General features: G+C 45.1%; 1 long non-coding RNA gene across 1 annotated transcript; it reads right to left on the bottom strand.

The window, feature by feature from the left end:
• Positions 1-4,964: 4,964 nt before the first annotated feature.
• Positions 4,965-9,993, bottom strand: LOC121064965. Its single transcript, XR_005816837.1, has 3 exons — positions 9,882-9,993; positions 8,963-9,088; positions 4,965-5,772 (listed from the first exon to the last, which is right to left on the bottom strand). It is a non-coding gene; the product is annotated as an uncharacterized LOC121064965 (long non-coding RNA).
• Positions 9,994-10,131: the final 138 nt, after the last annotated feature.

The following is a 10,131-nucleotide window of genomic DNA, read 5'->3' as shown; positions in this document are numbered from 1 at the left end:
CATGTTCTGCCCAAATTGCTAAAACTGTGAGTGCACTTCCTCAGGAGCAGCTGAACTGTCCTTTAGCAAGAGAGGGAGCCCTTAACAGAGGATGTCACACTGCCTTGGTTCACCAGTCAGAGACTTACAGGTTTGAAAATGAAAATTTGGCCCCAAATGAACAAGAAAAGGAATTTATGGGGGTTTTGGTCTCCCAGCACAGCCACTGTTGGATCAGTTTGGCACTCCCAGAGATCAATAAGAGTTTTGTTGATGATTTCAGTATCAAAAGGGTTGGACCAACTCAGAGCACTTTTCCACTATGGGACTGGAAAGCCAAGCAGTCTGGTTGAATAGGGAAAAATGTAACATAAAATCAAATTCTCAACACTCAAGCAATAGGTTTTATTCTGTATAAGGGAGAAACACATTTGGCAGCTGCTGATGATTCAAAATGTCAAAGATTACATGTTAATTGATTCTCTTGTTAGGAGTTGCTTATTACCTTTCAGCAAAGCCTGTGCGCAAGACGAATTGAGCTTTGAGAAGTGTGTGGAACAGCCATGAAAGTGCTTTAATGGGAAAAAAACATCATGTGCAAAGGACATCAAAAGTCTGCTCCTGTTTGCTGCTCTGCCTCTTTCTTTCTCCCTTTCTAGTTTCTAATAGTTCCAGCCCTGCTGTGCAGCTTTTTAATTAACATCTCTTATTTTATACAAATGGTGGGTGTAACGCTGACTCAACCTCCTGTCACTGGATGTATGGCTTGGAAAAAATGTTTGCTAGTCGCAAGCATGAGACGGAGAAGTAACAAAGAAATGAAAAGAAAACACCACCCAAAACCTCACAAAATAGACTGTTTTCTAAACCACCAGGTCTCTGAGCATGATCCAAAATCCAATGAAAGAAAGATCTTTTTTCCATCAGCTTCAGTGGACTTTGGAGAGTGCTCTGTTCCAACAAGTGCCAGCTGCTCTCCTTTAGTGACTGCTGTCGGTAACAGCACTGCTGTAGCTACGGATAAAGGAAACAGCATTCAGGGTCTCCATGGGAAAAAAAGAATGCCTTTGTAACATCTTCGTCCCCTGTGTTTGTAATAACAACATGTAGCAAATGTTTTCCGAGGGTACGATGGCTGAATTAAGGCACTGCAGCCTGCTCCTAGGGCACGGGGGATTCAATAGACTGCTATTGGCGTCTCCAGCTTTGATGGCTTAATCCTGGTTTTGCACTTACCTACACACGTTTATCTGGGAAGATCAAAGGGCTGGGCAACAGGAAACTCATCAAGGCTCCCAGCCCCTTCCTGGAATCAGCAACCTGAGCAGGCGTTCGGATGTGCTGTAATGGATATTGCACATTAAGCGAGTGGGGTCATTTTGTCATTAATGTGTGCCCACCACTTGCAGAGGAGGAGGAGGAAGAAGGGGGCTGCAGGCTGCTGTCAGAGCCTGAGCAAGCCCCAGCCCCCTTCGTGCTGCCCGTCGGGAACAAACCCACTGCTCCCAAAGCACCTGAGGTGGGAAGCAGGGGTGTTTTCCTTTACGAACCTCTGCAAAGCAGCGCGTGATGCTTGAGCACAGAAGCAAGGTACGCGGCACGTCCCGCAGGCACTATCCCGTGCAGGTGTCGCAGTGCTGGGGGTTGCCCTGCACTCTGCTAGCTCAGGCCCCAAAACTCCTTAGCACCAACAGACGCACTTCTGTCCATCCGTGGTCTTTTACTATCTGCCCTAAAATCTGACTTTGCCTCTTATTTCTTTAGCTAAAAAAGGCTAAAAAAGTGTTTTTTCCCCCAGCCCCACGCAGACAACATTATCACATGACCTTTAACTGGGTGCTGGTCCCAGAGCAGCATTTAAAAGCCGTGCTCTTTGAAGCACGGTTAATCCAAATATATACCAGAGGAAAAGCACCCAGCAGAAGCAGACCTGCACATCGCCAGGCATCATTAGCATAGAGCTTCTTCTTCGGGGGACAGGAGCGCAGAGCGCACACTGAGAAGTGGCAGATTTCTGTTATCGGAGGGTGAAGGGAATGACAGGGCACGGCGGCATTTGTCACAGCTGTGTCAGAGATTGAATGACAAAGGAAGGACAGCGCTGTGTCTCTCCGGCAGATAGTCAGAGATAGTAGCCTGGAGCCAGAGCCACCATTGTCACTCAGCCATTGTGAGAAGCGACAAAGAACCAGCGGCTGCCCTGCGTTTAGGAGCAGCATGAATTATTAATGGAGCACTTGTAAAAGTAAGTTAAAAAAAAAAAAATCTTCGGCGTGCCGTGCTGCAAATACAGTGATAACGATTCCCTCCCCTCTTCTTTCCTCTTTTTAATCAGAAGATGGAGCATTCGGGGTTGGTTGCTTCTATTTCTATTTAATAAGTGAGCAGGGTTGGAGTGACACAGCATGGACTCTGAACAGAGTCTGCATGTTTGCTTTCCCAGTAAATATTTCAGACGAGTCTTTTTCCCTTTACAGAGCCCTCTAAATAAATCCCTGAATGCTAAAGGTGAAGTTTCTATTTCCCCATTTCCTCACAGTCATGTAGGTTGCCCCTTCCCTTCCCTTCCCTTCCCTTCCCTTCCCTTCCCTTCCCTTCCCTTCCCTTCCCTTCCCTTCCCTTCCCTTCCCTTCCCTTCCCTTCCCTTCCCTTCCCTTCCCTTCCCTTCCCTTCCCTTCCCTTCCCTTCCCCTGAATAGTTCATCTCATGAAAAGTGGCAAGATTGGGTCTACTCTGGTGTTTAATTTTAGGTGGAACATATATTTTTCTCTTCCCAAAATATAGGAGGTTGTGGGGTTAAAGTAATGAACTGGATTTTAAAGTTTAATTGCTGCTGGCCTGTTGTCCAGAGAAATTTCTCTTTCAGTGTTCAAACTGAAAGGCCGCTCTACAGAGAGGCAGTAAATAACAAACTTGAGATGATTGGCATTAACGTTTTTAAGGGAATCAAGGGCTTATAACCTATTACTTTGTACCAGTGCTCTTCTAAAGCCTGTCTGCACGGTTTCTGTGAATTGGCGATGTGCTTCTGCTAGCCTTTAATTTTTTTCTCAAGTGCTCTTAGGTCCCTTCCTTTTATTTCCCCCTCACAAAGACACACAACTTGGGTTTGACAGCCTGAACACATTCCTGATGGGTTAAAATCAGTCCCCGTTTCCACCTCCTTTGTGTGTGAGATGCACTTCTAGAGCTGGAGATGATTTGTAACCGGGCTACCGGCAAAGCACCGGGAAATGGAAGTTCTGAATCACTGTTCCCATAAATGTGGCTTTGTAGGACATGAAAAGCTGCTGGGACCCTTCTGAGGTGCAAAAGGTTTGGGGCTCTGTGTGCGTGTGTCCTGGTTCATGCTGCTTTCCTGACAAGCACTTGTTTGCTCCTGGCCCTATCTGGTCCTCAACTTACAAAATAATTTGTTGGCTCCATCCCTTCTACCTCCTGCCCTGTACATCCACAGACAGGCACAGCTGAGCCCATCCCAGGTGTAACAAAATGGGAAAACAGATGGGAAAAAGGGCACTGGTGGCACTACCTGAGATCTTAGTGAAGTGCTGGGTGTGATGCTTCGCTATTAAGTTCATAACTAAGTAGTCATTCTGAGGCTTTTTTTATTTTTATTTTTCCTTTACTGGGCTTTGATTAATTTCCCTTAGAAACAGCGAGGATAAACTTCCCACCAGTTTCAAGAAAGGCTGTGATAAATCTGAGCGAGGTTAAATGTGAGCTAAATATCTGCGTTAACAAAAGAGCAGCTGGCAGCGGCTGCATCTCACAGTGTGATGCACAGAGCGAGATACATGGTGGATGGAGTAGCAGCATGGGCTCTGTGTCGGAGGATTTGATGCCCTGCAGCCCTCCCACTGCCAGTCCCCAGGTCTAGGAGTGCAGGAGGAGCAGCCCCTTAGGCACAGGGCATTGCACAGGTTGTTTTAAGGACAGACGAACAGAGGATTGGTGTTTGTGGTGGTGTCTGGCACCTTCCGACAGCATTATGTACAAACATGTCTTAAAAGGAAAAATAAAATCCTCACCTCCCACAAGTGAATAGAAATATGTCTTCAGCTACTGCAATGCAGCCCATAAATAGAGCTTCTTGCTCCTCCAAACGCTCTTTCGTAGCCGTTTAAACAGATACAATAAACTATTCTGGGTAGTAGATAATAAACCTTTCCTAGCATATATCTGACTGGCAAACAAGCAGAAATGTGCATACGCTGCAGCTGACTGTGGAAAAAACTGACATTTAGTTTTCACTGCACTAGATTTGCAGAAACCCTTTGTTTTGTTGGTTTGTTTGTTTTTCCAAATAATTTTAAAATCAGATGAGTCCTCATTCTGGACAGCAAGTCTGGAAATATAGTTGTGCTTTTCCTTGGTCGTCTCCTGTGCCTGTGTAGTCTGGAGTCCCTGGCCATGACATGAGGGATCATGGATTGGGCCTGTTTGGAGACTAGAAAACCAGAGAAGACCTCAGCCCATCTGTTTGCTGAGGCTTCAGTAACTACCCCTGCTCTGCATAGGCTGAGCAGTTGCATCTTCTGATTGTGAGGGCTGCTTTATGCATGAAATATCGTAAGAAACCAAAAGCCATTTTCCTTTCAAATTGGTGGTACTATTAGATCCAGCTGAGATGTGGATGCACAGGAATGCATGAAAACAAAAACTTATTTAGGAAGACAACAAGGAATGTATTGAACCAAATATCCAGGTTCATTCCAACGGCTCACTGCAGTTTTGGAAACAGAAGTAGTTTTCCAAATGCTGCATCACCCACCTCCCTGCTGGCCCAGTGTAAGGAGAGTTCATGCTCTCCATTTTTTTGCCTGAGCTAAATTTGATGAGAGAGCTTTGTAATAGTCTAATGAGTAAAAGCCATTCTCCGTGGGGAAGGGGAAGAAGTGATTCATTTATCTTGTTTTACAGAGGTGTCTTCCAATAATAATTTTCTTACAAATTACCCTTTTGGGAAGATATTGTGCACAGGGGAGACGTGAATCTCTTTACCTCTGCCGTCAATAATACAGAATAAAGGGGGAAAAAAGCCCATAATAACAAATATCTTACTCACACCAACCTTCACGTGCAGCTTGCAAAGAGGTGTCTCTATAATATGACAGCATGCTTCATCAATTTGAAGTGGCATATTGGTTGCAGGACGGTAACAGGCCAGCCTGTTAGGACAAGGCAAGCTGCCACTCCTGGGGCTGGTGGTGGTCACCCACTCACACCTACCCCAGAGACCTGAACGTGTTGGCTTGAGAGCTGATATGCAGCTTTTACCAGCTAAGGATGATGGAGGTGAACAAGGGCTGAGCTGTGCAAGGACATCCCTGCTATCAGCTCCTACCTGTGTGGAGAAGGCAGCAGGCTCAGCTCAGTCGTGCATCTCCCAGGCTTTCTGTGATGCTTATGTAGCAGCCAACTCAACATGAATCATTTCAAACACTTGGTATAAAAGAAATACTGCTTCCAGGCACTCCTTGTTTAGCCCAGCATGAAGAGGAACATACTGGCCACAGTGGCTTCCTCCCAACTTAACCATGCAGTGTCCAGACTGAATGTCACCCCAAAATAAAGAAACCAGAAAATATTAATTAGAATTTCACACAAACCAGCTCTAACACCTTGCCTTAGCAAACTACTTAGCTCTTGGCTTTGAATGCTGTATATCAGAAAGCTAATGTGTAGTACATCGTCCACTCCTTAGCTGTGTCTTTCAGCGTATAAATAAATATATACATGTATGAATTCTGTGAGTTGTTGTTTCATTCCCTCCTCCAAGGCACTTTGTCCCTGCAAGACAAATGTAGAAGAAAATTCAAATGTTATTGTTGCTGTCTGAGATGGCATCGTATAGATCCACAGCAATGACAATATCTAAAAAGCTTTGCTTCCTATTACCTAGTCATGGTAGCTGATATTTCAAATGAGCTAGAAATACTTTTGAGTTTCATCCTTCTAAGTTATCATGCTTTCCCCCGCTGGGCTGAATGTAGCAAAAATTCTGTTTGTCAAGAGACTGGAGAAACTTTGACATGAAGCTTTTAAAGAGAATGCTTAAGGAGGCGTCAATCAGGAGCACATGCACCAGAGACGTCCAGGGCTGTCTCCTCCTGACTTTCTTCCTAAGGTGATTTATCTGTGGCTTCTGAAGAGGTTTCTAGTCTTCCTTTCATGAAGTAACTGGGATATTCCAGCTTGTCATTTTACACCTGAGTAAAGACTAGCAGTTTTAATACGGAAAATTCTTGGCACTGTCTGAAAATGAGAACACATCCTGGCTATTTGAATTGGACAATAGACTAGACTTCCACAATAATGTGTTCCTTTTGGAAAAAATGCATTCTTAATATACATAAATAGGTAAATACCGCTTTCTGGGTACTGCCAAATGTGTGTTCTATATGGAATTATATAAATTCTTAGTCTTAAAAAAATTATTTTTCTTAATCCAAATTCCTTCTCATAAATTATGGAGATGTGTTTGTCAGGTCAAGTATTCTGCTTGGACTTCAGTGAAGTTCTGCCTGCTTTTCCTAGCAGTATGTTTGACCTCTTGCCCTTAATTTAAAGAACATATTTTGCTTACAGAGACATTTATCTAACAGGGACCTCTAAGGGAAGAAAAAATTTGGTTTACAGATGACTTGATTCCCTCAAGGTACACGAATCAATCACGTAAATTGCAGTGTGTCCTGCACTTCAGCTTCAATCAATAGGGGATTAAAACTCTAGTTTTAGTGCGGGGAAAATAAATGCCTGTACTGATGCTATTAATAACATCTGGGATTACTAAAAGTGTACTGGTATTTTAAAAAATCTCAATTTTTAGCATGTATGTGTTTTGTTTGGTATTTCCACCATTTCTCTCTGCTGGGAGGGTGAGAACAGAGGATGAACTTTGATTTATCCTAACTTGCTGCCAGGCATTGCTAAAAAGGTTTATTTCCTGAAGCTCGGTAACCTGTGTGTTGTGCCTGGCTTCGGATGGCTGCAGCAGAATATTAACACGAACAAAACCCATAAGCAAAATTGAGATGGACATTGTTTAACAAATATTTTTTTTTAGAGGGCCTCGCTCCACTGTGTCCATCCTTGCTCTGCAACACAGCTTCTATGTTACCTTGGGCAAATGACTTATGTAAAAACCACCCAAGTTCACGTGAAAGCAGGTATTTCCAAAGGGCAATTCAGGATGTGTCTGTTTTGCTGCTTTGGCATACATCTCTTTTCACTGAGGTTCTGACCCATCCCCATCCTCATTACCTGCCTACTAGATTTTTCCTCATCTGTGGTGATTAGCCACTTTAAGGATCATGGAATTGTGGATGGCTTGGGTTGGAAGTGACCTTAAAGATCGTTTAACTCCAACCTCCCTGCCCACTAGATCAGGTTGGCCAAAGCCCCATCCAGCCTGTCCCCACCTCCAGGGATGGGATAGTTTGTTAGAGATTCATTAAGATCTGTATGGCCAGGGCGTAGGGATCACTCTCTGGCACCATCCACAAAATACAACCTCTGGGAGTAGGCTCCTGCCTGGGAGGTGAAACAAGGTGGGCATGTCTTGTAAATAATGCAGGGTGTTTTTCTCATTGAGTGGGAGCAGCCTTGAGGCAACCAGAAGAAATACAAGCGCTTGACACAGCGTTACATGTTATGATTCCTTAGTCTGCAGTGTGGTCAGCACATTACATAGTTTTGGTCAGCGCAAAACATAGTTTTCCTGCAGAGATTATACCTATGTAGGAGTAATGTTGACCATCTTTTGCACAGCATGTCCAGGGGCTAGGAGACCTTCATTCAATTCCTGTCCCAGACTGAGAGGACTCAAACCTGCGTCCTCATCACATGGATGTGGCATTTTCAGTAAAAGTCGCTTGTCTCACAACTAAAGCCACCAAGCCACATGGGAGAGCAAACAGCAGGAGGCCTTACTTCATGCAGTGACATTAAGTGAAAGGCAGCTGACTGGGTCCTGATCCCTCCTACAGAGACCATTGCGGTATCTGATATTGAACAGGATACTCCAGCCTATTTCACAGTCAACCCTTTATAACACTTTATGGTCCATCTCTACAGCCTTTTCTTTCTGATACAGGGCTAGAGAATCCTCTCTACAACTCTGAGCCTGATCAGTCTGTAACTGCATTGTAAGATGGAAGGTACTAACTCAGAGTGTAAAAAATAACTTACCTGTTCCCTACCCCAGTAATGCTATTTTACTAATATTTCTGTCTCTAGAGCTGCATCTATCACTTCACTTGAGGCTGGAATTGAACATTTTCCCCTAATATATAAGATTAAAAAAGAAGTAGGACTCTGCTTCTAAAATGTGTAAAATACTTTTTAAAGGACCATTCTTTGTTGTGATTAAGATCTGCTGCCCTAGCATTTACCACATTTTTGATGTGCCCTTCCAGTCCTAGACAAAAAGCCAGATTACCTTCAATATTGGGATACATCTATTATTATGTATTTTGTTCTTTCACATTTAGAAATTGGAACTTAAATAATATACTTCTTCAGAAATTAAACTGCTAGAATATATTATGCCACATCAAATGTTATTTCCTTATCAATGTGCTTTTGAGCTAATAAATCCACTGCAGTCACTAGTGAGTTTTAGAACGATCCCTTGTCTGCTTTAGATGGTTGTCACTGATTTTGAAAAGTGCTTGATGTACATAAAATATGGTTTTGTAAATTGCTTTGTTTAAACTTCAGAGACTTTGGCTTTAATTTACTGTAGCTCTCAAAATGCTTTTGGCAAAGGAAGCAGCCTGCATCATGAAGCAGGGTAGGTCTGAAAACAGATATAATTAGGAATGTTTCCCATCAGGAGGAGTCAGTCCTGGCTCTTTGCATGATTATTTTCCTATCAGCATTTTCTCTGAAAGCTTGTTGCAGGGAACTGGTGTCTTTATCCAGTGCAATCTGTCAGTGACTGGGAGTCTTAAAAGCTTTTTAGTGAATTTTGACTCACCAAAGGAAGACATGATTAGCTTTAGCCAAGCTATCCTGGCAAAAGATCTAACCTGCTTGTAGACATCTCTAGGCAATATAGGCTTCATGGCTCATGTAGGCTCCCTTCCAACCTGAACTGTTCATGCTGAAATTAAAAGAGAAGCATTCTTAATACATCTCTTTCCAATCCCTTTCCCTTTTCTCAGGCCCAACGTCCCCCCTCTCCCCTACCAGCACAGGGGATGGGATGGGATGGGGGCTGCGCTCAGCTCCCCCAACCCCTCTCGTCCGCCCTTTCCTCCTCACCTGTGGCCCTGCTCCAGCGGGGGCCCTGCCCCGGGCTGCAGCCCTTCAGGAACACCCTGCTCCCACGGGGGCTCCCCACGGCCGCAGCTCCCTCAGGAAATGTCCCCCTGCTGCGGCGTGGGCCCTCCCCGGGCTGCAGGGTGGAGATCTGCTCCAGCGGGGGCTCTGCAGGGCTGCCGGGGAATCCCTGCTGCCTGTGGGCCTGGAGCCCCTCCTGCCCTCCTCCTCCTGGGGCCTGGGCCCTCTGCTGCTTCTCCCTCGCCCTGGGCCTCCTCCTCGGCCTGTGCCCGCTCTGCCCTTTTGGAAATCTGTTTTCCCCGAGGCGCCGCCAGCTTGGTGCTGGGCTCAGCTGGGCCCTGCCATGGGGCTGTTGGAGCCACCACAGAGGCCCTGCAGCCCCCAGCCAGCACCTGGGCATGGGCACATAGTACAAAGGGCTACAAGTACAAAACAACACAAAACCACATCCTGAAGCTAGTACAAAGTTCACACACTTTCTATATCCTTTGTGTATGTTAGGAGTTGCTGAATCTGGAAGCCCAACAGTGATTACTGCAGCTCCACATTCTAGCAGCGGTGAGGCACAGCAAGTGTTCCCTACAAGCACACACACACACACCCCACACGTTTACACACATACAGCTGGGCCACAGCCCTGGTTCATGGGGCCAGAGCTCTCCTGGGACAGCCTGGCAGGAGCAGGGTCAGTGACTGGTGTCTCTGACTGGGTTCCTGGGGCTCCCCTAGTGCCCTTGTGCCTCTGGGCTCCTTCACATGTGTGTGCAGAGGAACTTTATGTCACATATCCTAATATTATACACTGGTCAAAACGATCCTATGTTGTTCTGTGTAATCTAGAAAAGTGCAGATTCCAGTCCTAGC

This window comes from Cygnus olor, chromosome 2 (genome assembly GCF_009769625.2).
Source record: "Cygnus olor isolate bCygOlo1 chromosome 2, bCygOlo1.pri.v2, whole genome shotgun sequence".
Taxonomy (NCBI): Eukaryota; Metazoa; Chordata; class Aves; order Anseriformes; family Anatidae; genus Cygnus; species Cygnus olor.
Note: the sequence above shows the minus strand (reverse complement) of the source record. Positions and strands in the feature narration are given on the sequence as shown.